Below are 14,936 nucleotides of genomic sequence, written 5' to 3' on the forward strand. Positions count from 1 at the left end.
GGGGAGTTGCAATGAGGTTAGTGGAAGAACAGCATCTAGTAAAGATGAGGTCGAGCGTATTTCCTGCCTTGTGAGTAGGGGGGGAAGGTGAGAGGGTGAGGTCAAAAGAGGAGAGGAGTGGAAAGAAGGAGGCAGAGAGGAATGAGTCAAAGGTAGACGTGGGGAGGTTAAAGTCGCCCAGAACTGTGAGAGGTGAGCCGTCCTCAGGAAAGGAGCTTATCAAGGCATCAAGCTCATTGATGAACTCTCCGAGGGAACCTGGAGGGCGATAAATGATAAGGATGTTAAGCTTGAAAGGGCTGGTAACTGTGACAGCATGGAATTCAAAGGAGGCGATAGACAGATGGGTAAGGGGAGAAAGAGAGAATGACCACTTGGGAGAGATGAGGATCCCGGTGCCACCACCCCGCTGACCAGAAGCTCTCGGGGTGTGCGAGAACACATGGGCGGACGAAGAGAGAGCAGTAGGAGTAGCAGTGTTGTCTGTGGTGATCCATGTTTCCGTCAGTGCCAAGAAGTCGAGGGACTGGAGGGAGGCATAGGCTGAGATGAACTCTGCCTTGTTGGCCGCAAATCGGCAGTTCCAGAGGCTACCGGAGACCTGGAACTCCACGTGGGTCGTGCGCGCTGGGACCACCAGATTAGGGTGGCCGCGGCCACGCGGTGTGGAGCGTTTGTATGGTCTGTGCAGAGAGGAGAGAACAGGGATAGACAGACACATAGTTGACAGGCTACAGAAGAGGCTACGCTAATGCAAAGGAGATTAGAATGACAAGTGTACTACACGTCTCGAATGTTCAGAAAGTTAAGCTTACGTAGCAAGAATCTTATTGACTAAAATGATTAAAATGATACAGTACTGCTGAAGTAGGCTAGCTGGCAGTGGCTGCGTTGTTGACTTTGTAGGCTAGCTGGCAGTGGCTGCGTTGTTGACACTACACTAATCAAGTCGTTCCGTTGAGTGTAATAGTTTCTACAGTGCTGCTATTCGGGGGCTAGCTGGCTAGCTAGCAGTGTTGATTACGTTACGTTGCGTTAAAAGAACGACAATAGCTGGCTAGCTAACCTAGATAATCGCTCTAGACTACACAATTATCTTTGATACAAAGACGGCTATGTAGCTAGCTATGTAGCTAGCTACGATCAAACAAATCAAACCGTTGTACTGTAATGAAATGAAATGAAAATGTGATACTACCTGTGGAGCGAAGCGGAATGAGACCGGGTTGTTGAGTTCTATTCGGTAGACGTTGGCTAGCTGTTGGCTAGCTAGCAGTGTCTCCTACGTTAAGGACGACAAATAGCTGGCTAGCTAACCTCGGTAAATTAAGATAATCACTCTAAGACTACACACTCTAAACTACACAATTATCTTGGATACGAAGACAGCAAAGACAACTATGTAGCTAGCTAACACTACACTAATCAAGTCGTTCAGTTGAGTGTAATAGTTTCTACAGTGCTGCTATTCGGTAGACGGTGGACGTTTGCTAGCTGGCTAGCTGCTGGGCAGATAGCAGTGTAGACTACGTTAGGACGACGAAATACGATAATTATGCAATTATCTTTGATACAAAGACGGCTATGTAGCTAGCTAAGAAGAAATTGCTAAGATTAGACAAATCAAACCGTTGTACTATAATGAAATGTAATGAAATGTAATGAAAAGTTATACTACCTGCGGACCGAAGTGAGATAGAACAAGTGAACTGTGGAAGGAGAGATCAGAGGGTATTTCAGTCCTGTGAGACAGTGATTTGTTTGTCAGTGCAGAAAGGCAGTGAGAGACAGGGTTGAGGAGTCTTACATTTTTGATAGGGGCCGGCTCTGAGGGCCAGGGCATCATATACATACAGTATATCACAAAAGTGAGTACACCCCTCACATTTTTGTAAATATTTGAGTATATCTTTTCATGTATGAGTGCTGCCAGCATTGCTGCAGAGTTTGAAGGGGTGAGGGGTCAGCCTGTCAGTGCTCAGACCATACGCCGTACACTGCATCAAATTGGTCTGCATGGCTGTCGTTCCGGAAGGAAGCCTCTTCTAAAGCCCGTCTAGTGTTCAACCTTCCCAAGTTCTCTCACGTCACCCCGCTCCTCCGCTCTCTCCACTGGCTTCCAGTTGAAGCTCGCATCCGCTACAAGACCATGGTGCTTGCCTACGGAGCTGTGAGGGGAACGGCACCTCAGTACCTCCAGGCTCTGATCAGGCCCTACACCCAAATAAGGGCACTGCGTTCATCCACCTCTGGCCTGCTCGCCTCCCTACCACTGAGGAAGTACAGTTCCCGCTCAGCTCAGTCAAAACTGTTCGCTGCTCTGGCTCCCCAATGGTGGAACAAACTCCCTCACGACGCCAGGACAGCGGAGTCAATCACCACCTTCCGGAGACACCTGAAACCCCACCTCTTTAAGGAATACCTAGGATAGGATAAAGTAATCCTTCTCACCCCCCCCCCCCTTAAAATATTTAGATGCACTATTGTAAAGTGGTTGTTCCACTGGATGTCATAAGGTGAATGCACCAATTTGTAAGTCGCTCTGGATAAGAGCGTCTGCTAAATGACTTAAATGTAAATGTAAATGTAAAGATGATGCACAAGAAAGCCCGCAAACAGTTTGCTGAAGACAAGCATACTAAGGACATGGATTACTGGAACCATGTACTGTGGTCTGATGAGATCAAGATAAACTTATTTGGTTCAGATGGTGTCAAGCGTGTGTGGCGTGTGTGGCGGCAACCAGGTGAGGAGTACAAAGACAAGTGTGTCTTGCCTACAGTCAAGCATGGTGGTGGGAGTGTCATGGTCTGGGGCTGCATGAGTGCTGCCGGCACTGGGGAGCTACAGTTAATTGAGGGAACCATGAATGCCAACATGTACTGTGACATACTGAAGCAGAGCATGACCCCTCCCTTCGGAAACTGGGCCGCAGGGCATTATTCCAACATGATAACGACCCCAAACACAACTCCAAGACGACCACTGCCTTGCTAAAGAAGCTGAGGGTAAAGGTGATGGAATGGCCAAGTATGTCTCCAGACCTAAACCCTATTGAGCATCTGTGGGGCATCCTCAAACGGAAGGTGGAGGAGTGCAAGGTCTCTAACATCCACCAGCTCCGTGATGTTGTCATGGAGGAGTGGAAGAGGACTCCAGTGGCAACCTGTGAAGCTCTGGTGAACTCCATGCCCAAGAGGGTTAAGGCAGTGCTGGAAAATGATGGTGGCCACACAAAATATTGACACTTTGGGCCCAATTTGGACATTTTCACTTAGGGGTGTACTCACTTTTGTTGCCAGCGGTTTAGACATTAATGGCTGTGTGTTGAGTTATTTTCAGGGGACAGCAAATTTACACTGTTATACAAGCTGTACACTCACTACTTTACATTATAGCAAAGTGTCATTTCTTCAGTGTTGTCACATGAAAAGATATACTCAAATATTTACAAAAATGTGAGGGGAGTACTCACTTTTGTGATATACTGTATATAACAAAAAATATTTTGTCTCTTTGTGTTTCATAATTTTCCTTCAATTCACAAGAGGCTGAATGTATGTAACAGGAGAAAGCATCCGAGCAAGCAAAACAGTGCCCCACTGTCTCTCTGTGTGTTGGCCATCTACCTGATGCTGTCTGGTCCAAACGAGTATGACATTGTTGGCGCCCGTAGCATTGAAGACAAGGGAAGCCAGCGAGCATTTGGCCTACCTTTACGAAAAAAATCTTACAAATGTGCCAGTTTTGAGCTAAACTGAGCGAGCTCAACTGTGAATGGTCCTGACGCACCAAAACAAGATGTCAAGAGGGGAGCCAGAAAAACTTGAATTGTTGCATCTCATTATGTCGTTGTCCTCAAGTGGCTTGGCTTCCCCAGTGATTTTACCCACACACCACTACTGCCTTGGGATGATTTACATGTGTAAAGTCTGCAGCCTGCTCATCATCATTAGGATAATGTAGGTCATTTATAGGTATGCAATTCAGTTAACACTCCATTTACTGATCACATTGTCTCCATTGTTTCGCTTTAGCAGTTAGCTTCTCACCTAATCACCCGCAAATAGTCGGATTTTGGCACCTCCATTTTAAGGGCAAGCCAAGAGTCTGGTGTGGAATGGCATTTTTAATTCACACTGGAAGCAAACAGAGAGTAAGTTAAAATAATTAATGTATTCCTTTATAATTAAGATATATCCCTGCATTAGTCAGTCAGCAGAGTTAAAGTGTCAGTACAAAGTCCAGAATGGACCTTCGTTTTATGAACATAATCTATAGTTTTTTCTGCACAGCGCTGTACAGTATTTGTACCATATAGTGTTTAGGGGGCCCACGCAAACGTTTTGTTCAAACTAATCTGTTTGGTTTGCTCGGGACTCTAGTGAGTAGGCTGGACCCTGGTTTTATGGACACACAATCAATTATGTTCGGTGTAAAATGTATGTCCAATAAGATTTTTTTTTTACTGCATTTAAGCTGATTGGCCACTCTTTAAGGGCCGCAAGATGACGCTCCTCTGTGTGTAAACTATGTGGATTTGAAAAATAAAAGTGTTCCTGAGTAGAATGGACATCCCTATTACTGAAACACAATGTACAGGCAGTAATGTACAGTCCAATAAATGATTGGAGTGAACAAACAGCATTGTTGACCATTTATTAAGCTTAAAATAAATACAAATATATTTATAGAAATACTTTAAATTATTATTTGTATAATATCTAATATAAAATATATTGCTAATTGTGAAAATGTATCATAATTTCCACCCTACTTATTCATTTAACAAGTATACAGGACGGGACTCTTATTCTGAAGGATTACGCTGGGCTCAAACACAAACTCCAGTGCTAGTGGGCATTCGTAACCCGGAAGTGCTTAGTTATTCTTGCCTGTTTCACATCGTTGGACATCATAAAGGGGCAACGGTTCCGGTATAGAAATATGGTTTCAATTGTTCGGTTTCGACTGCTCTTACAGTTTTGCTTCGGTACTGCAGTTTAACCAGAGCTTTTATGTACCCAAAGACAGTACAGTATAAAGCTAGGCAAAATGCTTCTCCAATATAAATCCCGGCAATGTCATGTTGACGCCTAGATGAAGCCAGTTTCAGGTTGGATATTCGCGCTTTCAAACCTCAATAGATTTCAAACCACTTGAGCCACAGACTCCAAAGAAGTGTCATGATGTTGGAAATATTGCGCACAACATTACACAGGTCTTTTTCACGATTTGGACAATAATACACATTGCAAAGCTAATAAACATGTGGAAATGTAAGCAGTATTTTGTATTCCTAGTTGAATTAGTACAAAGTACAAACTTTTTAAAACATTTTCAATAGCTGATAGAGAAATTCTAAATTCCTGTATGTTTTATTGCCAAAACCAATTAGCACTCATTTCTAATTCATTAATGAGTTGTAAGTTCATTAATTATGCATGAAGTAGATTGAGACCAGTCTTAAAAGCCAAAAGTAACAGCGTTTATTACAAGAGAGTGCTAAATGCTTACACACATTTCCACAGGTTATAAACTGAAAATGACGTCAGCGTTTTCCAAACGTTCCATTTCACAAGCAGAGAGGCCCCCTAGCTCTTGAGCCTTCAAGTTATCAGCACGAAGTCAAGGCCAGTCAGTATAAATCAACATTCTCGACAATCTGGAGATGGCCCGTTCCCACCACCTGGAGATTTGTACAACTGAATGAACTAAGGAACAGACCTTCATTGTTACTAAACTCCTGACTACATTATATACAATTGGGAAAGGGAGCAAGAGAGAAAATTCACATGTACAGTACATTATAGCATTTGGACTAGTCAGTTCTGATTGGAATGTATACATAATTAGTCATTTCAACCATAATTTCCTCTATCAATAGCTCTTTGGTCATGTGATCTACTAACTTCAAACAAGGTTCAGAATGTACACTCAGTGGGCACACCCTCAGTGGGCACACCCTTTAGTTTGTCAATTTTCATCTCACACGTTTTTACATACATTTTCAAACATTCTAATTTCAAAAGCTCCTTGGTTATGTGACCTGCTGACAAGCAAGATTCAGAATGTACAAACAAGATTCAGAATGTACATTCATTGGGCCTACATATTGCACACCCTTTAGTTTGTCAATTTTCATCTCACACGATTTTACATGAATTTCTCCAACTTTAGAATTTCAATAGCTCCTTGGTCATGTGACCTACGGCCCTCAAACAAGGTTCAGAATGTACGTTCAGTGGGCCTACACATTGCACACCCTTTTTTGGTCCATTTCCATCTCACACGATTTTACATGAATATGCCTGCTCTGCCCCCTGAAGGACAGTGACCCCATTGACCTGGTGACCTCTGACTCCTGGCCTCTAGCCTACAATCCCTGCCCACCTGCCTGCCCTCTCACTGGGCCTGAGAGTGTATAGCTTACTACAGACCTCCAGTCCTTATTATAGTCATAATACTGAATATAATGTGTGCAGTTTTAGTCAAGAATTAGAACAAGGACTTCCTGTTCCTTGTTAGAAACTAATGGAGCTATCGTCAGACCGGCTGGAATACTGTGTTCCTTACAGGACATTCTGTCCCTACCCAGGGAGGGGAGATACCTTTGGCTTGTAGTAATTGTTTAACAGGTGGCAGACAATGTGAGAAGGCTTGTGAACTATATTTCCATTGTATCTGAGAGGAGAAGGGACATTTATGACAAAATGTGAGGTATATAAACCAATGTACATGGTATTATGACCAGAGCTCTCGGGAATAAACGCTATTGATTAATTTTGAGACTGATCTTTGTCTATTTTATGCAAATAAGAACCTTACAAATTCTTAGAAACGGACAAAGTGTTTTGCTTTGTTATAATTGAATTGGTTAACACCACATAGGAATTAAATTCCTCAAACATAGAGACAGTGGGAATCTCGTTCATCCATTCATGCGCGTCACTAATTAGATGACGAGGCATTTGGCAACCTCAAGGGACTCTTACTTATGTCCCGCCGTTTACCCACGCTTCATAGAATTTCCTCACTTTGACATGACGGGGTCACAGCCACCCGTGGTATCATCAGAGGCTTTTCTGTCTTACAAACTGGACATCAGTTGCCGCTATTCTGAACCTCGCTTGAGTCCAGTAGGTAACATGATCAAATAGCTATTGATATTAGAATGATTACAAAATTCATGTAAACTCGTGTGAGATGAAAATGGACAAACTAAAGCGAGAGCAATATTGAAGGGTAGTCATTGGACATTCTGAACCTGGTTTGAGTGCGGGCAATTCTACTGCCATTGTTTTTCTTTGTAGATTGCATGGCTGTGTGCTCGATTTTATACACCTGTCAGCAACGGGTGTGGCTGAAATAGCCGAATCCACTCACTTGAAGGGGTGTCCACATACTTTTGTATACACAGTCCATTCAGGAAAGTATTCACACCCTTTTACTCTTTTCCACATTTCTTTCTAAACTTGATTATTTAGTTTAGTTTTTTTATCAGTCTACACACAATAATGACAAAGCAAAAACAGATTTTTCATTTTTTTTGCAAATGTATTAAAAAACCAAAAACTTAAATATGACATTTACACAAGTATTCAGAATCTTTACTCTGTACTTTGTTGAAGTGACTTTGGCAGTGATTACAGCCTCAAGTCCTCTTCAGTATGATGCTACAAGCTTGGCATATGTGTATTTGGGGAGTTTCTCCCATTCTTCTCTGCAGATCCTCTCAAGCTCTGTACGGTTGGACAGGGAGCATTGCTGCAGCTATTTTCAGGTCTTTCCAGATTTGGTCGATCAGGTTCAAATCCGGGCTCTGGCTCGGCCACTCAAAGACATCCAGAACCTTGTCCCGAAGCCACTCCTGTGTTGTCTTGACTATGTTCTTAGGGTTGTTGTCTGGAGCAGGTTTTTATCAAGGATCTCTCTGTACTTTGCTCCAATAATCATTCCCTCACTCCTGACTTCTTGTCACTCTGACTGACTTCGTCTTTCCTAATTACATTTACATTTACATTTAAGTCATTTAGCAGACGCTCTTATCCAGAGCGACTTACAAATTGGTGCATTCACCTTATGACATCCAGTGGAACAGTCACTTTACAATAGTGCATCTAAATTTTAAAGGGGGGGGGGGGTGAGAAGGATTACTTTATCCTATCCTAGGTATTCCTTAAAGAGGTGGGGTTTCAGGTGTCTCCGGAAGGTGGTGATTGACTCCGCTGTCCTGGCGTCGTGAGGGAGTTTGTTCCACCATTGGGGGGGCCAGAGCAGCGAACAGTTTTGACTGGGCTGAGCGGGAACTGTACTTCCTCAGTGGTAGGGAGGCGAGCAGGCCAGAGGTGGATGAACGCAGTGCCCTTGTTTGGGTGTAGGGCCTGATCAGAGCCTGGAGGTACTGAGGTGCCGTTCCCCTCACAGCTCCGTAGGCAAGCACCATGGTCTTGTAGCGGAAGCGAGCTTCAACTGGAAGCCAGTGGAGAGAGCGGAGGAGCGGGGTGACGTGAGAGAACTTGGGAAGGTTGAACACCAGACGGGCTGCGGCGTTCTGGATGAGTTGTAGGGGTTTAATGGCACAGGCAGGGAGCCCAGCCAACAGCGAGTTGCAGTAATCCAGACGGGAGATGACAAGTGCCTGGATTAGGACCTGCGCCGCTTCCTGTGTGAGGCAGGGTCGTACTCCGCGGATGTTGTAGAGCATGAACCTACAGGAACGGGCCACCGCCTTGTTGTTAGTTGAGAACGACAGGGTGTTGTCCAGGATCACGCCAAGGTTCTTAGCGCTCTGGGAGGAGGACACAATGGAGTTGTCAACCGTGATGGCGAGATCATGGAACGGGCAGTCCTTCCCCGGGAGGAAGAGCAGCTCCGTCTTGCCGAGGTTCAGCTTGAGGTGGTGATCCGTCATCCACACTGATATGTCTGCCAGACATGCAGAGATGCGATTCGCCACCTGGTCATCAGAAGGGGGAAAGGAGAAGATTAATTGTGTGTCGTCTGCATAGCAATGATAGGAGAGACCATGTGAGGTTATGACAGAGCCAAGTGACTTGGTGTATAGCGAGAATAGGAGAGGGCCTAGAACAGAGCCCTGGGGGACACCAGTGGTGAGAGCGCGTGGTGAGGAGACAGATTCTCGCCACGCCACCTGGTAGGAGCGACCTGTCAGGTAGGACGCAATCCAAGTGTGGGCCGCGCCGGAGATGCCCAACTCGGAGAGGGTGGAGAGGAGGATCTGATGGTTCACTGTATCGAAGGCAGCCGATAGGTCTAGAAGGATGAGAGCAGAGGAGAGAGAGTTAGCTTTAGCGGTGCGGAGCGCCTCCGTGATACAGAGAAGAGCAGTCTCAGTTGAATGACTAGTCTTGAAACCTGACTGATTTGGATCAAGAAGATCATTCTGAGAGAGATAGCGGGAGAGCTGGCCAAGGACGGCACGTTCAAGAGTTTTGGAGAGAAAAGAAAGAAGGGATACTGGTCTGTAGTTGTTGACATCGGAGGGATCGAGTGTAGGTTTTTTTCAGAAGGGGTGCAACTCTCGCTCTCTTGAAGACGGAAGGGACGTAGCCAGCGGTCAGGGATGAGTTGATGAGCGAGGTGAGGTAAGGGAGAAGGTCTCCGGAAATGGTCTGGAGAAGAGAGGAGGGGATAGGGTCAAGCGGGCAGGTTGTTGGGCGGCCGGCCGTCACAAGACGCGAGATTTCATCTGGAGAGAGAGGGGAGAAAGAGGTCAGAGCACAGGGTAGGGCAGTGTGAGCAGAACCAGCGGTGTCGTTTGACTTAGCAAACGAGGATCGGATGTCGTCGACCTTCTTTTCAAAATGGTTGACGAAGTCATCTGCAGAGGGAGGAGGGGGGGGAGGAGGATTCAGGAGGGAGGAGAAGGTGGCAAAGAGCTTCCTAGGGTTAGAGGCAGAAGCTTGGAATTTAGAGTGGTAGAAAGTGGCTTTAGCAGCAGAGACAGAAGAGGAAAATGTAGAGAGGAGGGAGCGAAAGGATGCCAGGTCCGCAGGGAGGCGAGTTTTCCTCCATTTCCGCTCGGCTGCCCGGAGCCCTGTTCTGTGAGCTCGCAATGAGTCGTCGAGCCACGGAGCGGGAGTGGAGGACCGAGCCGGCCTGGAGGATAGGGGGCATAGAGAGTCAAAGGATGCAGAAAGGGAGGAGAGGAGGGTTGAGGAGGCAGAATCAGGAGATAGGTTGGAGAAGGTTTGAGCAGAGGGAAGATATGATAGGATGGAAGAGGAGAGAGTAGTGGGGGAGAGAGAGCGAAGGTTGGGACGGCGCGATACCATCCGAGTAGGGGCAGTGTGGGAAGTGTTGGATGAGAGCGAGAGGGAAAAGGATACAAGGTAGTGGTCGGAGACTTGGAGGGGAGTTGCAATGAGGTTAGTGGAAGAACAGCATCTAGTAAAGATGAGGTTGAGCGTATTGCCTGCCTTGTGAGTAGGGGGGGAAGGTGAGAGGGTGAGGTCAAAAGAGGAGGAGTGGAAAGAAGGAGGCAGAGAGGAATGAGTCAAAGGTAGACGTGGGGAGGTTAAAGTCGCCCAGAACTGTGAGAGGTGAGCCGTCCTCAGGAAAGGAGCTTATCAAGGCATCAAGCTCATTGATGAACTCTCCGAGGGAACCTGGAGGGCGATAAATGATAACGATGTTAAGCTTGAACGGGCTGGTAACTGTGACAGCATGGAATTCAAAGGAGGCGATAGACAGATGGGTAAGGGGAGAAAGAGAGAATGACCACTTGGGAGAGATGAGGATCCCGGTGCCACCACCCCGCTGACCAGAAGCTCTTGGGGTGTGCGAGAACACGTGGGCGGACGAAGAGAGAGCAGTAGGAGTGGCAGTGTTATCTGTGGTGATCCATGTTTCCGTCAGTGCCAAGAAGTCGAGGGACTGGAGGGAGGCATAGGCTGAGATGAACTCTGCCTTGTTGGCCGCAGATCGGCAGTTCCAGAGGCTACCGGAGACCTGGAACTCCACGTGGGTCGTGCGCGCTGGGACCACCAGATTAGGGTGGCCGCGGCCACGCGGTGTGGAGCGTTTGTATGGTCTGTGCAGAGAGGAGAGAACAGGGATAGACAGACACATAGTTGACAGGCTACAGAAGAGGCTACGCTAATGCAAAGGAGATTGGAATGACAAGTGGACTACACGTCTCGAATGTTCAGAAAGTTAAGCTTACGTAGCAAGAATCTTATTGACTAAAATGATTAAAATGATACAGTACTGCTGAAGTAGGCTAGCTGGCAGTGGCTGCGTTGTTGACTTTGTAGGCTAGCTGGCTTTGGCCGATAGCCCAGCTTCTTCCTTTGTTACCCAGTCTTCCCGCTCCTTCACTCAACCCAGCCACTTTTCTTTTGTGTAACAAGCTGTCATATCTGTTCCGCCCGCCAGGGACGTTTTCCTTTACGTTTTCCTTTATAATAATAATAATAATATATGCCATTTATAATATAATAATAATAATATATGCCATTTAGCAGACGCTTTTATCCAAAGCGACTTACAGTCATGTGTGCATACATTCTACGTATGGGTGGTCCCGGGGGATCAAACCCACTACCCTGGCGTTACAAGCGCCATGCTCTACCAACTGAGCTACACAGGACCTTTATGACGTCATTTGTAATCAAGTTATGATTAATTGTGTATATGTGTAATTCTGTGTGATTAGTTAGAAATTTGGTAAATAAATAATTAAACCCAATTTTGTATTGCTGATTCGACTTGTTAGCCAGGGTTCTTGCAGATAAAATAATTTACAACTTTCAGATGAGACTGAATTAGGACGACTATTGATATTGACTGCTATTGATGTAAAATATTACTAGGTCTTTAAGAGTTTATTCGGAAGATTACAGCTCCATAAATATTATTTTGTGGTGCCCGACTCTCTAGTTAATTACATTTACATGTTTAGCTCAATCAGGTGATATTAATTACGGATAAATTATTTTATAGAATAGCATGTCATATCAATTAATCCGACATAGCCAAAGACACGACTGCGGGTAAGGCCTGTTTTTCGTCAATAACTAGGGTACAGGCAGGACTCAGATATCACTAAATTGAACACACCATTTCCTCATGCTCTCCTGTGCAGTACAGTCATATCTGACTAAGATCATACGATTGTGTCAGAAGTGCTTCAACCTTGTCAAACATAAAAAATGTGAGATTATTTCACAGAAAATAGAAATGTTCCTTGAGTTGTCAGAGTTTAGAGTGATGAAAAGTAGCTAACTACTTTCTCATGTCTCATCATTGAGCAGAGCAGCCCAAGTGGAGCTGTTGCTATGGATACTCACAGACTCATGAGAAGAATGCATGTAGAGCGAGCTAAATGTGCAGTGAGCGAGTGACAGACAGAGAGGAGCGGCTAATGGATTTACTAATGGAGGAAGTCATTTCTGATTTTGGGTTTTGGGCAGGGCCGGGCCGGGCCGGGCCATACATTTGGCAGAAGCAATCAGGCCTGGGTAGGGTAGGGCCTGAATGTAGGGCTCGGCCTTACAATTAACGCCCGTGCAGGGCTCTACCGACTTGCGCCTACATGTCGACTCCATGAACTTTACAAAAACCATGTGATCAAAGGTCATGCAGTTTTTTATGAAGTCGCCTTCAAGTCTTAGTTGCTTCTCACCAACTGCACCACGCAGCCATTGCCTAGCTATTTAATGGGAGGCACTGGCCGTGTTCAAGAGGACCAGAACCATAATGTATCATGGGTAAATTGTGACTGACTGACTAATCTACAAATAATAATGAGTAGTTACAGCGCCTTGCAAAAGTATTCATCCCCCTTCGAGTTTTTCATATTTTGCTGCATTACAAACTGTAATTTAAATAGATTTTTATTTGGATTTCATGTAATGGACATACATGAAATAGTCTACATTGGTCTACATAATTAGTTCAATAAAGTCCACCTGTGTGCAATCTAAGTGTCACATGATCTGTCACATGAGATCAGTATATAAACACCTGTCCTCAAAAGCCCCAGAGTCTGCAACACCACCAAGCAAGCAGCACTATGAAGTCCAAGGAGCTCTCCAAACAGGTCAGAGACAAAGTTGTGGTGAAGTACAGATCAGGGTTGGGTTATAAAAAAAGATAAGAAACTTTGAACATCCCACGGAGCACCATTAAATCCATTAGGAAAAAAATGGAAAGAATATGGCACCACAACAAACCTGCCAAGAGAGGGCCGCCCACCAAGAACTCATGGACCAGGCTAGTAGAGAATTAATCAGAGAGGCAACAAAGTGACCAAAGATAACCCTGAAGGAGCTTCAAAGCCCCACAGTGGAGATTGAAGTATCTCTCCATTTGACCACTTTAAGCATTACACTCCACAGTGCTGGGCTTTAAGGAAGAGTGGCCAGAAAAAAAGCCATTGCTTAAAGAAAAAAATAAGCAACACGTTTGGTGTTCGCCAAAAGGCAAGTGGGAGACTCAAACATATGGAAGAAGGTGCTCTGGTCAGATGAGACTAAAATTGAGCTTTTTGGCCATCAAGGAAAACGCTATGTCTGGCGCAAACCCAACACCTCCCATCACCCCAAGAACCCCATCCCCACAGTAAAGCATGGTGGTGTCAGCATCATGATGTTGGAATGTTTTTCATTGGCAGGGACTGGGAAACTGGTCAGAATTGTAGGAATGACGGATGGCACTAAATACAGGGAAATTCTTGAGGGAAACCTGTTTCAGTCTTCCAGAGATTTGAGACTGGGACAATGACCCTAAGACCCTCAGTTATCATGGTTAAATATTCCAAAATAAGTTTGTATTTTCTAGAAATATGAATGGAATAATTGATGAGACAACCCATATTTAAGAATAACTTAGGAAAGTAACCCAAACTAAAGACAATTTTTTAAATGACCTTGCTTAAATCGAGTTATGTTTTCTGACACATCCCCCTTCCAGTAGGACAATGACCCTAAGCATACTGCTAAGGCAACACTTGAGTGGTTTAAGGGGAAACATTAAAATATCTTGGAATGTCCTAGTCAAATCCCAGACATCAATCCAATTGAGAATCTGTGGTATGACTTCAAGTTTGCTGTAGACCAGCGGAACCCATCCAACTTGAAGGAGCTGGAGCCGTTTTGCCTGAAGAATGGGCAAAAATCCCAGTTGCTAGATGTGCCAAGCTTATAGAGACATACCCCAAGAGACTTGCAGCTGTAATTTCTGCAAAAGGTGGCTCTATAAAGAATTGACTTTTGTGGGGCTGAATAGTTATGCACACTCAAGTCTTCTGTTTTGTTGTACTTTTTCTTGTTTGTTTCACAATAAAAAATATTTTGCATCTTCAAAGTGTTAGGCATGTGTAAATCAAATTATACAACCCCCACCAAAAAAATCTATTTTAATTCCAGGTTGTAAAGGCAACAAAATATAAACAATTCCAGGGTGGGTGAATACTTTCGCAAGGCACTGTATTTATTATGCTAGATTCTTTGTAGATCAGTCAGTCGGCAGTTCCCTGCACTGTTGGCTGCAAAGTTGATCAAGCTCACTAAAACTCACTTGTTATGTCTTTACATCACCTGCCATCAGATTGTTGGGAAGTTACTTATCCAATCGAACTCTGAGAGTTTTTATCAATGGAAGCCTCTGTAACATCAGATATGTACAGTGCGATATCCCTCTGAGCATTTTCCTTGGGCCGTTACTCTTCTCAATTTTTGCAAATGATTTGCCACTTGTCTTACAAGAAGCTAAAATGACTATATGTGTTGATGATTGAACACTATACATCAGCACCTACAGCCAGTGAGCTCACTGAGACTCTTAGCAAGGAGTTACAGTCAGAATGGGTAGGTAACAATAAACTGGTCTTAAATACATCTAAGCATTGTATTTAGTTCAAAGCATTCTCGTAGACCTCAACCTAAACACGAGTTGTGCATAAAGGGTGT

Source organism: Oncorhynchus gorbuscha, linkage group LG11, assembly GCF_021184085.1.
Source record: "Oncorhynchus gorbuscha isolate QuinsamMale2020 ecotype Even-year linkage group LG11, OgorEven_v1.0, whole genome shotgun sequence".
In the NCBI taxonomy this organism is placed as follows: domain Eukaryota; kingdom Metazoa; phylum Chordata; class Actinopteri; order Salmoniformes; family Salmonidae; genus Oncorhynchus; species Oncorhynchus gorbuscha.